Source organism: Mus caroli, chromosome 17, assembly GCF_900094665.2.
Source record: "Mus caroli chromosome 17, CAROLI_EIJ_v1.1, whole genome shotgun sequence".
NCBI classification, from domain to species: Eukaryota; Metazoa; Chordata; class Mammalia; order Rodentia; family Muridae; genus Mus; species Mus caroli.
The window spans coordinates 87,571,664-87,596,969 of NC_034586.1; the positions used below are offsets into that span (position 1 = coordinate 87,571,664).

The 25,306-nt window shown below is 34.2% G+C and overlaps 1 pseudogene; it reads right to left on the reverse strand.

Annotated features, from left to right (window-relative positions):
- Positions 1 to 24,250: 24,250 nt before the first annotated feature.
- The window catches only part of LOC110312328, a 5,822-nt pseudogene continuing 4,766 nt past the window's right edge, over positions 24,251 to 25,306 (reverse strand).

The following is a 25,306-nucleotide window of genomic DNA, read 5'->3' on the forward strand; positions in this document are numbered from 1 at the left end:
TACCACCATTATTACAAATTTATGAAAATTAACATTAACCTACAGGATAAAAGTTAGTATTTGAGCTGCACATATTTTATTTTAAAAGGAGGAGACTCAGGTCTAGTTTCAACTCTTAATCAATTAACATAAAGAGCTATAATCAATACTGTATCATTTTTTATTTTGTATTTTGCATATAAACTCTCCAATTAAGTGATAACTTATGTAAGTTTCTAGAAGGTTTTCTTTACTGCTCATTAAGTACTAACATTATATACTCACACTTTTTTTATGTTGTGTTCCTTTTTCAAAATATTTTAGAACTTTATACATAAGTACATTGTATTTATGCCATAGGATCCTCTGTCTACCCTATGTTTTTCATATCATATCATCAAACCATTATCTCTTTTTTAAACATTGTTGGTAAATGAATAATGAAAAAATATATTATACACTAAAATATATACCGTTTACTTATTCTGATTCTATTTATGTACTTGTGTTTATACTGAACACTTAGAATTTAGTGCTTATCCCAGAAGAAAACTAATTCTAATTCCTGCAGCTGCCACTATTTGATAACTATCTTTCAATCTTACAATATTTCTACCTCACTTTTTATGATTTCTGAGGAGTAGGTATAGTGGTTGTGTTCATAGATGTCCCATTTGAGGCTGGATAGCCCAATGTCATTATTCTATATAGTTTGACCAGTTGTGGATGTCAGTAATATATTCTACAAAAGAAAACATTGGTAAGCAATGAGAATTGGACTTATCAATAAATATAAGGGTTCAGCATTTAAAAAGCAGTGGGGCTTGTATTTACATAGCAAACTGGTAGTAGTGGATTCTTTGTTAGGATCTAACCAGCACCAAGCTTTGGCTAAGTTTACTGTATTAGATACAAGATTTTTCCAGTAGAATGATCTGTTGCTCCAATTAGGCAGTTGGGACTTTCCTTGAACTTGTAAGTACCATTATTACAATGCCAGGGAATATCATGCTGGGCTGCATATTTGTTGTGTTTTATAGGATTTACATTCTCTCATTTAGGAGGCCTTCAGGAGGTTAGTGCTCACTCTATTTCCTTAAGCCTTTGGATTGCATATCTGTGAGGCAAACAAGAGCAATGACTATAGCATACATTGTATGGCAGTCTCTGGATGGCCTTTCCTTCAGTTCCTGCTCCATTCTTTGTCACTGAATTTCCTTTAGACACGAGCAACTTGGAGGTAAAATTTTGATGACAGGTGGGTGGCCCTATTCTTCCAGTAGGGGCCATGCTTAATCTCTGAATATGATCTCTACAGATTTTCTTTCCCTCCCTTTTGTTGGGTATTTTAGCTAATGTCTTCCCTGTTGGGTCCTGGAAACATATTACTTTCCTGATATCTGAGACTTTCTGGTGCCTACCCCCAGTTCCCCACCCACCACTGCTGCACATCTCTGTTTAATTTCCTGGCCCTCTGTATATCTCCCCCCATCTCCTCCTACATCTGATCCTGCTCCCCTTTTTCCTTTCCTCTCTCCCTCCCAAGGCCCTTCCTCTACCTCCTGTGATTATTTTGTTCCCCCTTCTTTTTCTTTAATTGAATATTTTATTTATGTACATTTCAAATGTTATCCCCTTTTCAGGTTTCCCCTCTGCAACTCCCCTATCCTATCCCCCCTTGATCTGCTTCTATGAGGGTGCTCCCCCACCCACCTAACCATTCCTGTCTCAACACCCTAACATTTTTCTACTCTAAGGCATCAGGCCTTCACAGGACCAAGGGTGTCCCCTCCCATTAATGCCAAATAAGGTCCCTTCAGATACTTCAGTCCTTCCCCTAACTCCTCCATTGTGGTCCCTATTCTCAGTCAGATGGTTTGCTGTGAACATCCACATCTGTATTGGTCAGGATCTGGCAGAGCCTCTAAGAAGAAGGCAGCTGTATCAGGCTCCTGTGAGCCAGCACTTCTTGGTATCCACAATAGTGTCTGGGTTTGGTTTGACGTCTGCATGTGGGATAGATCATCATGTGGGACAGCTTTTTCTCCATTCTCTGCTCCACTCTTTGTCCCTGTATTTCCTTGAGACAGGATCAATTCTAGATTAAAATTTGGAATTTGGTGAGTGGCCCCATCCCTCAATCAAGGGGCCATGCTCACCTCTGGATATGGTCTCAACAGGGTCTCCCCTGTTCTAAGTAAGACTGAAACATGCTTTGGTTATCCTTCGTCTTGAACTTCCTATGGTCAGTAAGTTGTATCATGAGTATTATGATTTTTTTTCCTAATATTCACTTTTCAGTGAGTGGATATCATGTGTGATCTTTTGTGACTGATTTACCTCACTCAAGATGATATTTTGTCGTTCTATCCATTTGCCTGCAAATTTTATGAAGTCATTCTTTTTAATAGCTGAGCAGCACTCCATTGTGTAATTTTACCACATTTTCTGTATCCATTTCTCTGTTGTGGGATATCAGGGTTTTGGTTTTTTTTTTTTTCTGTTTGTTTGTTTTTTGTTTTTCAGCTTCTGGCTATTATAAATAAGGATGTTCTGAAAATAGTGGAGCATGTGTCCTTGTTATATGTTGCATAATCTTTTGTGTATATGGCGAGGAGTGGTAGAGCAGGGTCCTCAGATTGTACTGTCTAATTTTTTGAGGAACTTGTTTCCAGACTGCTTTCCAGAGTGGTTATACCAGCTTGCAATCCCACCAGCAATGGAGGAGTGTTTCTCTTTTTCCACATCCTTGCCAGCATCTTCTGTCACTTGAGTTTTTGCTCTTAGCCATTCTGATTGCTATAAGGTAGAACCTCACAGTTGTTTTTATTTGCATTTCCCTCATGACTAAAAATGTTGAACATTTCTTTAGGTGCTTCTTGGCTATTTGAGATTCCTCAATTGAGAACTCTTTGTTTAGCTCTGTAACCATTTTTAATAGGGTTATTTGGTTCTCCGGAGTCTAACTTCTTTAAATATATATATATATATATATATATATATATATACATATATATATAATTGCTTATTAGCCAAGAGTATATCTTTATCTCCCCTGTGTTTGGGGATGGTTTTTGCACTGTGTATTCAGATGCTGAATTCTATGTCCAGAGATCTGGTTGCATGGGCAAGCACATTACATAAAATACTTTCAATGGTACAATGTTATGTAAAAATAATTTCTCATTGCCTCTGATTGGTTAATAGAAAGCTGTTTCAGCCAATATCGAGTCAGAGATGAGAGGAAAGGAGAATTTTCAATCCCAGTCAGGGAAACCCCAAAGAAACAAGATAAGGCAAGAAAGAAGAGACAGGGAAGAGAAAGAGAAGAATGTATGGAGATAGCATGTACAGGGATTGGGAGGTGACATCATAAGGACACACATGGACAAGGCAAATCCTAAGCAAATTTCAGATTACAGGTAAAGGAGTATGTGACTGGAAGGTTTTCAATCGAGCACAGTAGGACTAACAATAATGAGCATCTTTCCAGTATATGATTTGAAGACTTTTAATAAATGTATTAGTTTTCTGTGTCATAACTTTGAGAGTTAAAATGCTCTAGAGCTGGCACAGAAATACCCTGAAGTTATTTGGGTTAAAGGGGGCAAAGCAAACCTTCAAGTTATATTTACATCCCTCTTTATATTGACGATACTGAGAAACAACCATGATTACTTCCCAGATATGTAGACCACAAAACGTCTTTACAATGTCTTATATAGATAACTGTACTGAGGTAACTGTAATTTTGTAGTTGCTTCCTGAGGCCCAAGAAGGATGAAATTGCTGTTCTAATAGTTCATATTTTGTCACTCTGTCCCATGTTTTCTCATGTTTATTTTCTGTTGCACAGATTTGTTTCTCAATTTCAAGAAACCATGTGAGGAACCATATCCTATGTATCCAACAATACTAAAATCATCATTATATAGACCATATTTTGATCTCAACTGATAGACCTGTTGCTGAAACACCATCTGTCACCCTTTCTATATACTTATTAATCACATTCGACTGCTTCAATTTTTTTCCTGACATGGTCACAATGAAAAATAACAGAAGAGAACAGAACAGAAGAAAACAGAACAGAATAGAACAGAACAGAACAGAACAGAACCAGAACCAAAACCAGAACCAGAACCAGAACCAGAACAGAACAGAACAGAAGTAAAAGTAGTAATAGACGCAGAAGAAGAGAAAAAAGAAGGAGGAGGAAGAAGAGGAGAAGAAAAAGGAGGAGTAGGATGAGTCACATGAGAAGAAGAAAAAGAAGAGGAAGAAGGAAGAAGAAGAGGAAGAAGAAGGAGGAGGAGGAAGAGGCATGAATAAAATGTATATGTATAAAGGAATTGGACAAAACTAGATACTACATTAAAGAGATATTGGACTGTGACAATCAGGGCCTCAGAAGAATAAATAATAGTATCATGGACTGCTGAAGATATAAGGGCTGGAAAGAGTAATGAGAATCATCCTGACCATCTGGCAATGTCTTATAAAAGCATAGATATCAAATCTAGGGTTTTAAATGCTACAAGTTTAATCCACACTAACAAACTCAGGCTGAATGCGTTTTCATTCTCACATCATTTTGGTTAATTTACCGGTCGTTATGCTTGCAGTAATCACCACAAAGTTAAGAGGGTTTGTATTTCAAATAAGACATTTCTTTAAAAAAAAAATAGTGCTTATTTCTTGAGAACTGTACCAGAATGTAGAAAAGAGTAGCAAATTGAGGACTAATGTAACAAATAGTGGTGGCTTTAGCTGTGGCATAAGCCAGAGTAGTAAAATTACATGTGAAAGAAGAGGTAAGATTAGTTGTTATAAAAAATTACTAAAAATGCTACTATGTCACTGTAGCAACATGAAATATTTTTGCTCATGGCAACTAAGAACCAGAAGATGCAGACAAAACATGTTAGTATCCCTAAGCTGCTTAAATAAAGTATAAATCTCCTTTTGGGTAAATTGAAATACATATAGTAAAGTACTATTGCAAATTTGTCTTTGAGTGAAGAACAGGGGTACCTCAGAGGACAAATCTTAACTACCAATAGATTTTCACAAGTATCAGGCTCTTTTGTGTTGTAAATCTCTTTCTTCAGGCTTTCATCATTTAAATTCTTCAGCTAAAACTCAAAACACATTTTCTTTTTCTTTGTCTTTGTGCTGGTTCCTGCAAGCATCATGGCTTGCAAATGAACCTCAATGTTGTGAGAATGAAAACTTGGTTCAGTCTGAGTTTGTTGTTCTGTATTTGACTTCTAGATTCTAGTATATTGCCAAGAGGTTTATTGTAAGTATATGCAAACACAGTAGAAGTAGGAAAAATGTTTCCAGGAAACAATCATTACTATGCTAAGTGTACAATAAAGCTTGGGGCATGACTACATGAATTCTACAGAGATTAGTTCTTTGTTTGATTGGTTTTGTTTTGTTCATTTGTTGTGGAAGGGTCTTTTTGTTGTTTTGTTATGTTTTTGTTTTCGTTTTCCTTGTTTTTTGTTTGCTTGATTTTGCTTTGGTTTGCTTTTATCATTTGCAAGCCTTTCTTTTACTTGTTTCTTTATTCATAAACTATTATAGTATAAATGCCCAGATTACTGAAAAATTGAATGTGCTTGGTGATGTAGAATGAAAGACAAATTTATGAGTCCCATTGAAATATAGGCCAGATCCAATGATGTGTAGTTTTCCAATCATCCAGAAAACCTATAAGATTCAGAAACCCACTTTGTTTTCTGGCACTGAAGGGTCTATGTCTTACTTCAGACATCATGATTCTTCTTTATGGTGCTTTATGTTTACTGATATTCTCTGATCTTACAACTTAATCATAATTTCCCTCACAGTATTCTAACTCCTAAAAAAGATCATCATGAAAGTTAATGTTGAGTCAGATCTTTCTATAAACCTGTTATGTTTTCTTTCTTCATTTTCAGTAATTCTGTGAAGTCTTTAAATTCAAAATTGTACCAAATTTTTGCAAGTTGCTTGAACCATTGGGATACCAAGAAGCCCCAGTAATTATTACTTAAGTCATATAGTTGACTAACTTTGGGTAGATAATAATAGGTGGAGGTTTGTGAAAACTTTCATTCTTTGTTAACATTACTACTTCCTGACAATTTCCTAAAAGATCACATTCTATAGGATACACACACACACACACACACACACACACACACACACACACACCGGCCCTAAACACACTAACAAAGATAACCAATGCCATTACATGACATGCTTAGTTTCAGAAATCTTCTTCCTTATCAATTTATTTACATGTATAAAAATGAATGAGGACAAATTGTTTTTTTTTTCTGAAAATTAGCTCATTTTATATGTACAGTTTAAGTATGTAACATAATATATTAATAGATAATATACTATATATAATGACTTGTAATTAACAGAAGAAAAGTATAGTATTGAGAAAAATTTAAACATTTCAAACAAGTACATATCACCATCTGTTCTTTGATTTCCTGTATTTTTGTTCTTTTGTTTAATTTTGTTTGTTCAAACAAGATTTTATTGTGTAACCCACATTGACCTCATATTTACAATTGCACTGGTTCAGTCAACTAAGTGTTAGGATTATAAAGAGTAGCACACATAATGCACATCAACTAATTATGGAATGTCAGTGAAAGACCCACAACGTGAGGACTCCCCACGTTCTGACTCAGGAGAGGCGACACCCCAAAATCACCCACAAGAAATGGTCTTGCTGCAACTTGCAAGAGGATTTTTATTCAAGAGCGCTCTCGGGCCCATAGTCATACACCACACAGGGGTAGAGGACTGTGGTGCCCTGAGTAGCTTATAAGGGGGTATTTAAAGGAAGAAACCACAACTCAAGGAAGTGGGGAGCTCGTTGGAAAAATACCAAAGATACCAGCTAAGAGTCACAAGGAAGTGCAAAGTCACAAGAGTCACAAAGAATACCTGGTAATTGTTCCAGTTAACTCTCAGTTTCTAAGACCCCCTAACAATAGCACATTAGCATAGCAGTTTCTGGTAATGGTAATGGTCAGGGTGACTTTCTTTGAATGAACACTCTTTGAACCCAGGAAGCTGGTGGGTGGAGGAATGTCGCTATCTGATTAGCATACCTTGGAGCATTAAGTCACAGAGGTCACATTCCTAAGCCTGGGCCTAAAGGCCTAGAATTTTGTTTTTAGGTTATACTTTTATCAGGAGTATTTGAGGGGGCATTGCTAATTTTCAGATCAAGGCTTTTTGACATAGGAAAAGAAAGGTTAAAAAATCCATTCCTGCATTTTTTGTTTGTTTTGCAAGTACTCTTAATTTGAAATATTAAGTAATATATTTTGAGGTATAATTTCCTGAGTCCCAAGGATGCATATTAAGTTTTAAATTTTAAAGACATTTGCTAATTTTGAACTAATTTTAAAACTACTACTACTCAGATTCTACATGTACTCTTATGTCTTTTTTTGATATTATTTTATAGTCATAATTAAATATACTACTATACTTCTATCCAATCTTTAAATTATTTTTACCATTAAGACCATTCACTACCAATTGTCTCTGAAATCCTTAGTCTTGTATATTTTTAATTAATGGCTATTTCATTTGTTTTGTTAATGTCCAATAAAAGTAACATGCATGAAAATATTTTCTTATTGACATCATTCAGAAATTTCTTCTATGATAGCTTGGTCCAAATTTTTTTCTCTATTGTTTTGTTGTAAATTTTCATTGAGGTCTCAGTTTTATCACTCTGAGTATGAGACAAGTCTTATTTTGTTCTCCAAAGTAATACATCCTGATACTCAGTGAATAAAGATGCTTGCTTGCAAGCATGACTACCTGATTTCCATTACTCTTACCCACATAGGATTTTTACCACATTGTATACACATGTTCTTAAAAATAGCATTGTTATAAAGTATGACTTCTTAAGTAAAAACATTTTTTTAAAAACGTTTTTTCTCGAAAAATAGAGCAGTGTTAAGTAATTTTCAGACTCTAAAATAATACATCTGAATATTCAGTATCACTAGACTATGTCTAATCTACAAACTTCAAAATTTTCTAAAATCAATAGAAGAAATCTGAAATTTGTTCACAATAAAATTATGTCAACTAGAGTACTTTGAAGTATACACATATGCATAAACAGTCCTGTAGATGGATTAACTAGAACAACATAGCTGGAGAGAAATGGAATGCTACAAATTAAAAGCCCAACATTTTGATGTTTTTTAATCACAGCTCAGTAGTAGCCTGATATAACACCTTCATATTACTCGGTGAAAATTTTGAAATGTATTAGACTCAACAGACTTCTACTGTTTGTGACAAAGTAACTCCTGAAATCTACAGACTAAATTACTGTACATATTTGATGATCCACAAGTAGATATTTTGGAAATCCATTCATTAATGATTTTCCTTTGTTCTATGATTAGAAAGGTTTTTTTAACCTCTTTTACAATGGAGTGCATCATTCAGACCTTATGTTATATTTCAAATATTAAATATTCCTGGAATGACTCATAATATTATTTGCTTGGTTGAAATAATGATTACAAGAACTAAGAGATAGCCTTACTGTGAAATGTTGGATATTAGTATGTGCCAGATAGGCAGATAGAGCCTATCTGGAGGAGGTGGGTCATTGGAATAGTGTTCTGGGCAAGTTATATCCTGTCCTAATTCCTTGCTGCAATTACTGTTTCAAGAAGTGACCAGCTTATCACTTTTTGTGTTACCAGTTTGGCAGCTTCACATTAAGGAGCCCAGACTTAGCCAAAGCAGAACTACACAAAGTATAGAAACACAGCTCAAACTGTAAGTAACAATAAATCCTCTTTTCCTCAAGTTCTGTGATATTTTTCCAGCGTGATGCCACGTCTGTCTAGCATATTCTCTTATGCTTGGTTCAGTATAAACTATTTACTTCCTTTAGAAAAGGTCATGTTTTATGTGAATAATTAGCAGCACTGTGTGCCAAGAGGACAGGGGCTGGCTTTCTGCTTTCTGTTAATTTGGCCCAGGCAGCAATCAGGATTGTCAACAGTTTCTGTAATTACTGGTATATGTATCATCTGTAAAGATGCAAATGAACTGAGAGTGTCACAGTAGAGAAAGAAACTGTATAGAAAGAAGCTTGTAGAAAAGTATGAAGCATCAAATATTTATATGTCTTAAATTCAAAATAGTCCTATAGCACATTATTTTACATACTCACTACTCGACAGAAAAAGGTTTTCATTATTATAACTATGAAGAATAAAAAAAGGAACACAATGAAGCTATGAATGAGGTTCTTATTTCTCAGACATAACAGTAATCATATCAGATAGTTTTTCTCTTGGTAAATAGTTTTATAATTTAAGTGGTTTTACCTTCTTCCTACTTCTCAGTCTCAATTCTACCCATTGTTACATATATCAAAAGAGCTAGGAGAAAGGACTTCGAATAATTTTGCCATAAATAAATGATAAATTTTGAGATAAATACACTGATTACATGATGTACATGTTTTTATATATGTGTGATAGAAAGAAATAACATTGAGTCTACTTCATTAACATTTTTTTTACATTTGTAACATGTATATTTAAAAATAATTTAAGAAGCAAATAAGGAAAATTCCATTCATTAAAAGAAAAAAAAAAACTTTTGGAGTTGGTTACACAATGGGAATATATTTTGTCCCACTGTACTGAATACATGGGGAGGACTAGAATGACTGATATATTTATTATTTGTACCACTGATTCTCTTATAAATCATTAAAATAATGTGTGAACATTACATTTATATAGTAAACACTAGTGTTTTATATTATTAAATAATATTTAATAGTCTGTGTGGACATTGTCAGTAGTCTTACTTTTATTTCAAAAATTATCTTATTCAATGAAGGAAATAAATTTATTAAATGTAATGTACTTGAAAGAAAATTTAAAAAAAAGATCTCTAATTTAGTTCTTAGAAAGTCAGAAATAATATTATATAGGTTTGTTTTATCACATAGCTGTGTGTGTGTGTGTGTGTGTGTGTGTGTGTGTGTGCGTGTGCATTTGTGATGTGTTCTTTTCTATGAAACTATATTTAGGATTAAAAAGATGGATAAGTGTATAAGAGCACTTTCTACTGTCTGTAGTTTGATTACTAGCCCTTCCTGTTGACAGTATGAAGCAACACGTTACACCAACTTCAGAAGGTTTTTATGCCTTTTTCGCCACATCATGGACATACACACACACACACACAAATAATAAATAATAATAATAATAATAATAATAATAATAACAACAAACAAATAAGTAAATAAATAAAACAATGCAGAGTACATTACGAAGGGTAGAGATGAATAAAGAGCAATACAAAGATAATTTCATTCTATGTCTCAACTGTATTCTCCTTGGATATATATGGAATATTTCATAAACTGAAAGTTTTTAAAATGTAAATAAAGGAGTTCAGTTTAGTAAAAATACAAAACAATAGGTTTCTTTGAGATACATTGCTTCTAATTTCTTTTCTTCTTCTTTTTATCCTTGGGTTGTACCTAGAGAAGGTTACAAGTTGTTTTAAACATTATACCTATATAAGCTCAGTATTTTTTTTTTTGATAAATATGTGTTCACCATGAGGGTGAAGGCATAAGAAGTTAACATTCGTTTCTTTTCTCATGCTTTTAAAAATAAATAGAATAAAAATTTGAGAATGGGATGGTTCTTTGTGAAACTTTACAAATGACTCTGTATATGGTGTATTCATATAGAAATCTAAATAGTTTTCTAAAAATATATTTTATTTAGGAATTTTATAACATGTCACATATTTTATTTAAAGAGTTATTTTGGATCACATGTATTTGGGAGTGTATTTTTGGTGTTATTCTCTAAAAGTGGAGAGACTTGTCAAAAGAGTCAGAAGGTGTTTGGGTAAACAGTCATTTTCTGTTTTGCAGAAAACAGTTCTAGAACATACAAGAAATACTCTCAGATACAAACTCTCTCTCTCTCTCTCTCTCTCTCTCTCTCTCTCTCTGTTTAAACTTTATTTATAATATAATCCACATTTTGTTTTCTTTCATTTATACTCAAAGTTGATTAATTATAATCGAATAAATATGACATTGAAAGTTAATAATCATGTTTTAATTTATAATTTACAAATTTTGTAAAACATTACTTTAAAAATGCATACAGAGAAAAATTTACCATATGTTTCACATGCAATTTAGCTCATTATTGCTGCAAAGTGCAAAATATTTTCTTAAAACAACAAAAGCCCAGAACAAGCAGCCATAGGCACATGACTTAGTCTCTATTAGGAATCAGACTGCATGAAACTTACCTGGAGCATATTTACATAGCCAGTCTACACAGAAAATGATATTCCAGTTATATGAATGAGAAATAATTTTCTACTAATAATCCAGCTTTTCTTTTATACGAGTTAAAATACTTTATAAACATTTGTACTGTATAATGAAATAACTTCTATTTATAACACTGAATAATGCACAGCCAAGAAAACTTAATTATAAGAAAAAATGCCATATTGGCAAAACTCATAAGAACCTCAGAAAGCATAGATCAATGTCTAAATAACTACTTACTACAGTTTGTATTTTTGTCTGAGTATACTTATAAATAGATGAATGTCGAATGAGAGAAGATGGCTAGTTGTTAAATGATTGTTAACTTTTTCCTAAAAGAAAAATGAGAATGTTTGTAAATATTGCAGGAGATTTGTAACTGTAACCAGGACTAGGTTGATGTTGGCACATAATTGGTATTAGTAAGGTGCAGAATGGTTTAACTCATTTTATTATCTATTTTTTGCCTCTAAGCCTTAAGATTCTCATATTTGTCACTTTGTTTCTTGTTCACAAATTCATTCTAGAGATTAAGTAACTTAAATAATACTTAATCACAGTAATAAATACGTAATATTAAGAGCTCAAAGGAAAAAAAGCAAGCGAAGCTTCTATGTACCATCTTTTAAATGACTTTTTAAATAGTATTATCAAATAATATGTTTTTCTATGTCTCGGCAACATCATAACAGATGTTAAAAACAAAGCCACTCTACTGATACTTTGGAACAGAAATTGAACTTCTTAGTTTCTCCCTTGATTGAATAAAGTATTTCATGAGTGTCCTAAAATGGAGACTGGCCAACGGAAGAGACATTAATTACTTATATTGATTCACTCCTAGAAATTGCATAGCATCAACAATAGTATATTGTTCTTTTATTTAAAAGCAACAAGTATTATAAATCAGTGTACAAATAAGAACATAGAACATTTAAATAGTTATTTTAATGATTAGTGAAAAGTTCTATCAGTTTTTTTTTAAGGCCAGTACATAAGGAAATCACATGTGATGAATGCAAAGAGTAGGTAAGTTAAAATGGAATCTCCTATCTGGTGAATTAAAAGCAACAACAGGGGAATGCAAATGTCAAGGAATGTGATTGGTCAGAAAGGATGGCTCTTCCATGAGAAAACAATCCCCATTTATGTCTGGAATTCTCAGCAGTGGTATGGAAGTAAATTAATAACTTCCAAATGGTCTCTTGCTGGTTAGCATATTTTAAGATCAGTTTCATTTATAATATTTTATTTTCCTTATGTTTGCAGTTTTCTGTAAATAAATTTATCACTATATAACACATTAGTCATGCAATTTCAAACTGATTGCTAAAATGAAAATAGCCTGTGACTATATGTTACATACATATACATACATACACACACAGGCAAACACACACACACACACACACACACACACACACACACGTTTGTAGTTGACAGCATCCAGATGTTCCTAAAAGGAAAGCTGGGGATAGATGGGAAGGATAGCCAGAGAAATAATGAGCTAAGACAAAGTTGTCTGATCAAGACTCAACTTTAATTCTTGAGTTTGAATTTTTAAAGGGGAGAAACCCATCCTCCACTTTGCCAGGATCTCTTAGCTTTGTCAGGACCTTGTCAGGAAAACAAGCTCAGCTGTCAGAAGGTAGTGACTTCTTGCAGGAAGTTGGAGATGTGGAAAGACAATAGACTTTACCTAGGTCAGAAAATTCCACCCTAGGTGGACTAGCCAACTGTGGCAAGGTCTGATTCAGCCATATCAAGACTGGGGAGAGGGCTCACAGGCTCACAAAGCTCAAAGGCTCACATTTCAAAATTTTTGATGTCTGGAATTCCCTGAGGTTCTGTTTTATTTATCGCTTCTATTTTTATGTTCAGATCTTGGGGAAAAATATGTATAATACACACACACACACACACACACACACACACACACACACATACACATACACACACACACACATACCTTTAACTGATAGTTGTTTCTTGGCTTTATTCATTTTCTCTAATTGTGTATTTATATCTTCCTCAGTTTCATTAAGGGTTTTATTTACTACCTCTTTAAAGTCTTCTGTCATCCTCACAAAGTTAGTTTAAGGTTGATTTCTTGTTCTTCAGCTCCCTTGGAATATTCAGTGCCTGCTGTAGTAAGATGGCTGGGCTTTGGTACAGACATATTGCTCTGTTATTCATCATGTTCTTACGTTGGAGTCTAAGCATCTAGTTTATTGTGATTATATGCTTAGGTGAGGGATTTTGGGTTTGTTTATTCTGAATGGGCCTATTGCAGTACTAGACATGGCCCTAAGAATTGGGTCTGAGGGAACAAAGAGAGTGGAGAAGGTTTCTGGCCACCTACCCAGGCTTCTAGCAGGCATGATAAGAAAGGGCTATCTGTATTTTGTTAGGAGCTGAGGAACAGCAAAAGGTGTAGGAAGACGGGGGTCTTTGCAGTCAACATAAGGCATGGAAGGAGAGGCTGAAGCTGTTATTCTGCTACAGAACTAGGGGTGCCACTGAGAACCGGAAAAGTGGAGGAAATTCAGACCACAGTATCACAAACTTCCTAATGGTGTGGCCATTTAATCCAATTATTCATATTGAGGGATTCTCCAACCATAAATTTTCTCTCTTTGGTACTTTGTAACTGCAATTTTGCTACTGCCATAAATAGTATTGTAAATATCTGTGTTTTCAGATGGTCTCTACAATGAATGTGAAAGCGTCAGTTTATACCCAAAGAGATTGATCACCCACAAGTTGAAAACAACTTGTCTAAATTGTTATATCCACCGTTTATACATTTCACAGAACAGTCTTCAAAATTAATGAGTAATGTGGAATTCATGACCAAGATTCATGGATATTCCACATGGTGAGAGCATTGGGTAAGGTCAAAATAGTTTGTATGGAATTCACAAAGAATTTTAACTCATTATTCTTTTAAAAATTCATAGATCTCATGACTTTTTGTGATTGTGACTATGTATTTGACTTACCTAAACTTAGCTAATTATTGATTTTATACCCATCCTTCAGATGTTAAGCACAATTATCCTGAAATATAAGCACTGGAATTGTTATGAAATCGTTATTTTAGTTAAATTGTCAAGTTTCAGGACATATAAGAACTACCACCCCAAAGAAAAGAAAAATAAGAGAAAACTTAAGAAGCATCTTTACCTAAGATTCTTACCAAAATATTTAAATTATTTCCAAAATACTTTTATAGTATTCCATGTGACTAATATTAAGTACTTAATTAAAATAGTATTTTGTTATAAGTAGTGAGCACAAATAGAAAGCTATATTATTTAATTTTTAATTTTATCTCAAAAGCTAAATAACTTAAAATAAATTCCAATCATAAAATTTTTACTGTTCTTATTAACATATTATAAAAGGTAATGTAGAAAGATTTATTTATGTTTCTTCTGCAAATTAATAGAATCTTTTTTATACACAATGTTAATGGTTAAACATTCTGAATGTGTAAGAACCATTGTGATATCCTTGTATACCATATTCAAGTTCCATATTGGAAGCTGTTGAAGTGGAACTAGGTGATATATAGCTTGTCCCCAAAACTTTGAGAGTGAGTAATAGCCAGTTTTCCTTCTGTTCAACATACTGCCTGGTGATAACATAGTGATGAATTTTCATGAGGCTCCTTCAGATATTAGGAGAATGGTTTCTTTTAACTCATAGTAAATGCACGTTTTACATCAGTTGCTTGTCTTTTTAAAATACTCAAGAGTCAAATTTATGACTTAACTAAACAACTGTAGTTATTTTGCAAACAATGTGCTTTGTCAAGGATTCACAAATGTGAAATAAAATAAACATGACCTATAAATGCAGGCTTTCTTTGGGAAGAAAATATAAACATGAATTAGCACAGTGCTACATCACAACATTACACATAACTCATTTTGTGGCCAAAATAAATTCTTAGAAAAATGTATTCATAAATACACTGTCACAGAGACACATAGACACAGAGATTCACATATGCACATATTCTGACACACACATATTTCAATATTATATATATATATATATATATATAACTAATAATGAATTTTTGTTAAGCTAAGCAATATACACAGGCTTTGGGGCTGTTGTGGTAAAATCCATTTGTAGTTTTACTTTCTTAACATAGTGCTATATTTATGCCTAAAACTTTCACACTCAAAATTCTACCAAAATAATAATTGTTATTCTTGCTTTCCTGTTCTTATTCACCATATACACAATCACTGGATTTTATATCATATTGCATTATCAATTTAGTTTATTAAATAAAAATATATTTTCTGATTAGTTACAAAGCTTCTCTCATTATATAAAGCATAAAGCATACAATGATATGGAAACATGTATTTTTGTTGACAGCCAACTTTTCAAAGTACACTTACATAGATTTCACTAATGGAGCATGCATAGAGAAGGAAATATTTTCTATCTTTTCTCTTTTTCATAAGAGAAAATAAATCCTGTAAGATAAGTGCCTTACCATTATGATTTTGTTACCTTAGATTTTTCCTCATGAATATGATTTTCACAGCATGGTGACACATGCCTTTAATCTCAGCATTCGGAAGGCTGAGGTAGCAGATCTCTGAATTTGAGGCCAGCCTGGTCTACAGAGGAAAATACAGGTCATAGAAACTTCATCCCAAGGCAATAACAAGAAGAACATGATAATCAAATGGAGTTATATGGTAAGTTATAATTTCTAACTATGAATGAGGAGAGACATGAAATTAATATGCAGATTATAAAAGACAGTTTTTTCCCCAGTAGTGGTAAGGAATGGTTTCAGAACCCTCTCTTACTGTAGATAACCAAATGTGCAAGATGCTCATTACATGCATGTGAAGTGGCATAATATTTCAATATGGTATATGCCTCTCTCCCTTTAAATGTATCTCTATATATTACTTATAATACCTAATATATTGTGAATGTTATATCATTACTTTTTATATTCCACTAATTATAGAACTAAGATAAGAAATAATACAGGAAAAATCAATACATATGTACTTTAATTTTAAAATATTTTAGGTACATGGTTCATTGAATTAATGGATATTTTCAATGTATTTGAAAGTACAATCATATTAATCAAAACTAGGAATACTATTTCTTTTCATAATAACAGTTAAACATTCTATGAAAGTTGAAGACATTTACATTTGATTATTCATCTAAGTAAATCTTTAAAAACAAGAAAAGGGGGATAGGAATGGCTCATTGTTTAACAGTACTTGATCTTATTGCAGATATCTGTGTGTTAACTCCTTGTACCTTTGTACTATTAACATCATGGCCTACATTCATCAATAATTTCAGTTCCATGTGATTCCAACCTCCAAATATGCTCTCTACAGGCACCAGACATAGCCATGGTACCATGGTACGTATACATGCATGAAGACAAACAAACAAGCATACAAGCAAACAAAAAACCTCATAGGGAATCAGTCAATCAATAAATCAACTTATTTTAAAAATAAATGAATACTAATGTCAAAATGATAACCTCCAACAAGTCATGAACACTTGAAAATCAAGTTTAAGATGTTCAAACACTGAGGAATATTAATCTACTCATTATTTTGCATTTGTTATTTTTTATTACTGTGATAAAATACAATTTTTAATGGAGCTTATAAAAAGAAGTGTCAAAAAAAGAAAGAAAGAAAGAAAGAAAGAAAGAAAGAAAGAAAGAAAGAAAGATAAAGAAGGCCAGGCGTGGTGGCCCATGCCTGTAATCCCAGCACTCGGGAGGCAGAGGCAGGCCGATTTCTGAGTTGGAGGCCAGCCAGGTCTACAAAGTGAGTTCCAGGACAGCCAAGGCTATACAGAGAAACCCTAGTCTCGAAAAACCAAAATAAATAAATAATTAAATAAATAAATAATAAAAAGAAGTGTTTATTTGGGACTTGATCCAGAAGTTCAAGTTACACTCTGATGGCAGTGGCATAACATAATGTAAACATACTACAAAAAGAAAGCAAAGAGAATGACCTGAGGATAGCATGGGTTTTCTGAAAGCTTAAAGTCCAGCCCCAGTGATATATTCCCTTCAGCATGAACATGTCTCCTAATCCTCTACAAACAACATCATTAATAAGGTCCTCATATTTAGAATATGGAGAAAATTGTATTTAAGCTACCACCTTTTACTTCCTGGCCAACATAATTTCTAGGCAAAATATAATGCAATATGCAGTTAGTCCAACTTCAAAAGATCACATTGTCTCAACAATTTTACAAGTCCAGAGTCCAAAATTTCTTATGAAATTGATGGCAACCTTTTAGTTAATTTTCCAGTGCTATGATAAAACAGCAAGACAGAAGAGTTAATTTATAGAAGTAAAGGTTTATTTGAAGCTTATTGTTTCAGCGTGATAAGAATCCATGACTATTATAACTGGAAACTATGGCAACAGTACATCAACTAAAGCCAGTGGCTGAGAGCTAAGAACTCACACTTCACCATAAACAGAAATGAGAGAGAACAGAAATCTTTGAAATCTGAAAACCTACTTCTACTGACACACCTTCTTCCAGTGACACCACCAAAACCTCGTCAAACAGTATCACCTACTGGGTACCACGTGTTAGCATTTTGATAGTCTCTGCCCCACAGTTACCTAGCAACAGCCAGGTGTGTCTGATTCAGTATAAAAGGGGCTGCTTGCCCTTTCTGCTCTCTCTTGCATTCTTGCTCTAGCTCTGTTCTCTCCCTCCTGACCTTCTCTCCCCTCCCCTTCCCTCTCCTCTCTCTCCCTCTCTCTCCATCTATCTCTCTCACACATTGTCAGTCTCTACTACCCTCTCTACTCTGCTTCCCATGCCCTGAATAAACTTTCTTCTATGCTATACCTTCATGTGGCTGGTTCCTCATGGGGAAGGGATATCTCACCATGGGCCCTTGAGGGGGCATCACCTGGGACCTAGAGCAAGAAGGCAAGATAACAAGCAAAGAAGGGCCAAGCATACCCTTTTACAGTGAGTCAGGAAAACCTGTCTATTGCCAGGTAACTGTGGAACAGAGCCTAGACAAAATGCTAACACTAATTATTCAAATTCCTGATTATAATGGGGAACTTATCTTTCAAATCAATGTAACTTACTCATGACCCCCATAGTCTCAAAGTCATATCATAATGCAAAATACACTTAAGGTAACTTCAAACACCCTCTTAGTTTCTCATAATCTCAGTACTGTTTAAATATCTGAAGTATCTTCTGAGGCTCAAATCAATCTCTTAAATTCAAACTCCTATAAAATCAAACAGTAAATAATATACTTTAAACATATAATCAAAACAAATACACCTTGTTCTTTCCAAATGGAGGAGTGGGGGCAAATGAGGAAGTCCTGGAGTAAAGCAAGTCTTAAATCCAGCAGAACATTTTCCAAGTAATGTAGCTCCATGTCTGATGTCCAACTGGCTTATTTTATTCTGCTCTTCCAGCTTTGCTTCCTGATTCTTTTGGTCTGGTTTCACTTTCTCTGTGAAACTCTTCTTGGGAGACTATTAGCATTAGGAGGCTCATGGAGCATCCTCACTCAATGTCTGATATCTGCCAGGTCCGACCATCTCTGAAGCTGTACGATAAATGAGTTCTTGCTGGGGGAAAGGGCAGAGACTCTTCCACAGCGAGTCTGTCTGCACATCATTCATGGGAATTTTTCAGTGGTACAGCTTTCCACAAGCTGTTCAGGCTGGCAGGAAGACCCTGTTTATACAGCCGCTAGGAGGAAGAGTTCTCTGTGAGGAACTCTAAGCACTCCTTGTTTCATCAGCTGAACTTGGAAGGAATTCTTCCTTAGTCTGTCAGTACCCTATCTAGGGTGACAGACATTTCTTCATATCGCATCAAGGAAAGCCATGCAACAGTTTCCTCCCACAGATTTGAAATGTTGCTGGGAAAGCAAGGCCTGCATCCCTGTGGTCTGCCTGGAATACTGTGGATCCAGACAGAGCCACTTAGTTCAATTTTATAACAGAATACCAGACACTGGGCAACTTAAAACAAACAAAAATGTATTGGCTTTTAGTCTTAAAGTCTGGAAAGTCTAAAATTGAGGAATGGGACCCTGGTGAAGGCTGCTTTATTGTGTAATCTATATGAAGAGGTAGAAGTAAGGGAAGCGACCAGTCAAACTTGCCCATAAGAGACCCATTCTCTAGACCATGGCAATGATCCATTCACTTCACTCTGATGGCTTAAATAGCTCTCATTAGCCTCTCTTCCCAACACTGTTGTACTGAGGATTAAGGTCTCATACCCATTTTGGCGGGATGTGGGGGGAACTGTGATGTCTAAATGTTGATGCCAGGAAAACAGGTGGTTCACAGGAGGACAGGAAAAATAAAGGAGAATTCAAGGAGAAATAGACTAAGGCAAACATTATGGAGCCTGACAGATTGCACAGTAGCTAAGCATACAAGCTTCCTACTAGGTATCCCTATTCTTTGTCAACCTGTGACTCTTGTTGAGGCTGGATCCTGGCATATGGGGAGGTCATACTTATTTAAACTGCAATTTACATTCCTTTTTTTTTCCTACATCTGAGTTTTAACCCACATGATGATGTCTCCCACCATCTAGTTACCCCTTGTAAATTAAATCTAAGTGGAAATACTCTCCTGTATATACCCAGAAGTATGCCATGTAAGTGATTCTAAATCCAGCCAAAGTAAAACTGAATACTAAGTTTTACAACAAGATGAACTATATTTTCAATGACAGAATAGTAAATACAAACAGTAAGGAAGAACTCTTCATGGCTATTGACTCAGTAAGGATGTCAGTGATGTGAGGACATCATGATAAAGCAATCGTCCTATTTCTTTCTGTGTTTGTGTGTATGTGTCACAGAAAGGCATAGCTATGGGTCCCACAGGGCATATACAAATGTTTCCTGATTATTTAGACATAAATCATTTGAAATTATGTTAATATATCAGTAGATTACTGCCTATATATGTTGGAGTTGATGTGTATATATGTGTGTGTATATACTGCAATAAAGTACATATTCATATTTAGTTATGTATAATAATTTATTATATATTACTACAAAAGAATGATTCTGTTGATTGCTGTTTTGTCCTATTGACAGTGTCCTTAGCCTTACAGAAGCTTTTCAATTTTTTGAGGTCCCATTTGTGAATTCTTGATCTTAGAGCATAAGCCATTGGTAATCTGTTTAGGAATTTTCCCCCTGTGCCCATGTGTTCAAATCTCTTCCCCACTTTCTCTTCTATTAGTTTCAGTTTATCTAGTTTTATATGGAAGTCCTTGATCCACTTGGACTTGAGCTTTGTACAAGGAGATAAGAATGGATCAATTTGCATTCTTCTACATGCTGACTGCAGTTGAATCAACACCATTTGTTGAAAATGCTGTCTTTTTTCCACTGGATGCTTTTACCTACTTTGTCAAAGATCGAGTGACCATAGGTGTGTGGGATCATTTCTAGGTCTTCAATTCTGTTCCATTGATCTATCTGCCTGTATCTGTACCAATACCATGCAGTTTTTATCACTGCTGCTCTGTAATACAGCTTGATGTAAGAGAAGATGATTCCCCCAGAAATTCTTTTATTGTTGAGAATAGATTTTGCTATCCTGAGTTTTTGGTTATTCCAAATGAATTTGCAAATTGCTCTTTCTGACTTTATGAAGAAATGAGTTGGAATTTTGATGGGGATCGCACCAAATTTGTAGATTGCTTCATGAAATTCTTAGGCAAATGGATGGAACTGGAGAGCATCATCCTGAGTGAGGTAACCCAATCACAAAAGAACTCACATGACATGTACTCACTGATATGTGGATATTAGCCCAGAAACTTTGAATACCCAAGATACAAGATACAATTTGCAAAACACATGAAACTCAAGAAGAACGAAGACCAAAGTGTAGACACTTTGCCCCTTCTTAGAATTGGGAACAAAACACACATGGGAGGAGTTACAGAGAAAAAGTTTGGAGCTGAGACTAAAGGATGGACCATCTAGAGACGGCCATACCCGGGGATCCATCCCATAACCAGCCTCCAAACGCTGACACCATTGCATACACTAGCATGATTTTGCTGAAAGGACCCTGATATAGCTGTCTCTTGTGAGGCTATGCCAGGGCCTAGCAAACACAGTAGTGGATGCTCACAGTCAGCTATTGGATGGACCAACGGAGGAGCTAGAGAAAGTACCCACGGAGCTAAAGGGATCTTCAACCCTATAAGTACAACAACAATATGAACTAACCAGTACCCCCCCAAATCTCATGTCTCTAGCTGCATATGTATCAGAAGATGGCCTAGTCAGCCATCAGTGGAAAGAGAGGCCCATTGTTCTTGCAAACTTTAAATACCTCAGTACAGAGGAACACCAGGGCCAAGAAGTGGGAGTGGGTGGGTAGGGGGGTAGGGTATGGGGGACTGGGGGACTTTAGGGATGGCATTGGAAATGTAATTGAAGAAAATACCTAATAATAAAAATAATAAATAAAAAAATAATAATTAGTACTTTATACTATATTCTATAAAATATTGAAATTTTATTAGATTAGTACTTTATAAATTACTGATTGAATAAATAGTAATTTAAAATTTTGAAAAAAAATTTTGTAATATATTTATGTTTCTTAATTTGATTTTGCTCTTACAGGCACTGGACACTTAACTCTATTCTCTTGTCAAGACAAATCAAGGATAGTAATGCTTTTGTACATGTATTCCAGGGAGCAGTATATGCAATGTATACATATTAAATATTATAATACAATATAATTTATTAAGTCGAATTCTACACATATCACTAGGAATATTAGCTCATTTCAAGAAAAGATAGCATACTACCTGTATCACTTTATATTCAAGATAATAAGCTTTGCACCACTGTTATCAATAAAGTGATAGGCACTTTATTCTAAACCTTATAATATTTGTTTTATACTTTTTTCTTGCTTGATGAACACATAACAAATATTTTACCATCACGATATTATATAATGTATAAAAAACATTGCACTGCTTTCATTTTGCTGCAGGTTTGGTTGATCCTTGTAAGGAATGTACTTTCAGTCAATAACTTGCTGGATTGAGAGTTGGTCTCTGCATCAGACTTAATGCTAATTAGGATGATTGTAACATTTAGTCTTTAAACACCCCTGATATGTGTATTATATTAAGGAATTTTAAAAGAACTTATTAACAAAGTATATCATTGAACCCTAATATTGTTGACCACAAAAAAAAAAAAAAAGTTCTTGAGGGCCAGTGAAATAGCTCAGTGGGCAAAGTCCTTTGGTGTTTAGACTGAAATACTGAATCTGAATTCCATGAATGATATGATATAAAGAGACTCATTCAATTTGTCACAATTTGTCATTTGATCTGCATATTCCTGAAGGGGAATGTGCATACACACACACACACTCACACACCTACGCACACACATGTGCACACACTCACACTCACATACAGATACTTAAAACAGAGAAAAATATAACTTTTAAATTATAATAAAAGAATGAAAATAAATGTTCTTGAACATATTTTTCTCAATATTTTATTCAAAACAATTATATTTCAGTTTCTAAATTATACTGTAAATGATACCTTTTTATTCTTAGAATTTGTTTTTGATACCATAGTTAGGTGAGTTTCGTAAAACTAATTACTTCTGTTTTGATTGCCTGCCAGATGTCTATAAAATTAAGCAGGCTTGAAAGAAAAATTTCTGCTTATACATTTAATTATTACAAGAAAAATTTGTAAATTTTATTCTTAATTTCTATTTATTTTATTGAGATATTTGTCTTTTGTTTGACTTAATTTGCTGTATTTTAGTTCTGAAGTAAGCTAATTTGCTCATTTTTTAAAATAAAATGATTGGCAAAATCTCATTCTTAGCAAACATCTAATTATTTTAATGTCTTCATTCAATATTATTTGGTAATTATATCTTAAAATGTATTTTTGCTTCTTTTTTGTCATGATTAATCATAGCAGAGGTCTATCTATTTGAGTATTTTAAATGAAGAAGTAATAATTTGCTCACTCCAGTTTTGTCTTCCTAACTTTAAGCTGTACTTGATAAATGGTGGGCCATTAGCTAAGTTAATAAACATGAAATCAACACATGACAGACAATAAGAGCATTACATATGCTAAATATTGTCATTAATATTACTATTGACATTATTCCATTATATTAAGCTGTTATCTTCATTATTATCCCTCTTAATTGTGTTTTTAATTCTTAATATTGTTCATTAGCACAGTTTCAAATACATATATGAGAAGTCTGAAACTACCATTGGATTGAGCAGTTCCTTTTCCACACTTACTGTTGCAGTTACAGATATACTATATTTCACTATAGGTTCTCACAAATCCTGTTTCGATGCTTGATGCAATTTACATATAAAATAAAATACATTAACTCTTGTTTTTCTACCTGATGTCTTGTAGCCAGGTGTCCATTTTGCATATATGAGTTAACAATCTTTGCACACTGTTAAATACCATTGTTTTGTTCTAAGAGGAAAAAAATTTCCACCTTTTTAAACAAGAAAATAGGACTTTATATAAATAATCATGTGTGCAATCTTTCAAAATGTAAGCTGATTTTGAAATTAGATTAGACTACAATCATTGGAACACAAGTATCTACACATGCATTTTTTACTGTTTTACTAGAAGTCAGCTAATATTGCAAAGTGACAGCTTTAAAAGTTATTTTTACCAGTTTGTTTACTGTAGCAAGATATCTTGAATTACAACAAAATCCTGGGAAGTAAGACCAAATAATATCTGTTATAGAAATACCCTGCTCTTTACCAACTCCCACCTTCACGCTTTCAAAATCATAAATAGCTCTCTTTTGTGACTGACAAAATAGGGAAGAATTGTCAACTGAGTTTCTGTAGTGTATCTCTGGGTCCACTGTCTGGTCATTCTGTCATGTTCTGCTTTGTTGGTCATGTACTGAGTGGCAATAATTCCCACCAAGGGGTCAGCAGTATTGCAGTCTGTAAGGAGTGATCAGATAGAGAGGAGGACTTTTAAGATAGGAAATGGTGGGCTCCAGATGTCTTTCAATATGTCCAAACAAAAAACTCCTTGTCTATGAATATTACAGTGGTAAATTCTTGTACAAAATGTAATCTTTGGAGACTGGAAGAAATGTCCTGGTGTAAGAGTGATGTCAAGTTAGAATACACCACCTTCATACACAGATGTTGGAAGCCCAAGAGTCAATCTATATTCAGAGAGGTTGTCACCTTTGGTACCAGGGCTGCAGTTTTGTGGAGAGTCTAAAGTGATGTCAGCCAGCTCCTGATCATCTTGGCACTGATAGACGCTTCAAGACTTTTTTTTTTTGTTTTATCATGCTGATTTTACTCTTCTTCTCTGTGGGTATGCTGGCTTCATTCTCAGTCTGCTGGTTGGAGGATAAAGATGAGGAGAAGCTGGTGCTGGCACACAACAGGCGGCTTCATACTGGTCTTGCAGCTGCTGCTGGGCTTGCAGGTGGGTCTGGATCTGGTGTTTCATTCTTGCTGGGAATAAATTGGGTTTTTCAGGTTTCTTACATATTTTATTGATTTGTTTTCACAATAAATTAATTTTCAATCTTTCATTTAAAAGAAAAATATATACTTAATATTAATTTTAAAATAAGCTGTGTCTTTCTGTTTTTAAAAATGCTATTTTATTTTGTGTTTTCTTTAGTATTTCATCTAAAATATGCTTTTTCTTTAATATAAGGATCTGTCTTAGTCAGGGTTTCTATTCCTGCACAAACTTCATGATCAAGAAGCAAGTTGGGGAGGAAAGAGTTTATTCGGCTTACACTTCCATACTGCTGTTCATCAGCAAGGAAGTCAGGACTGGAACTCAAGCAGG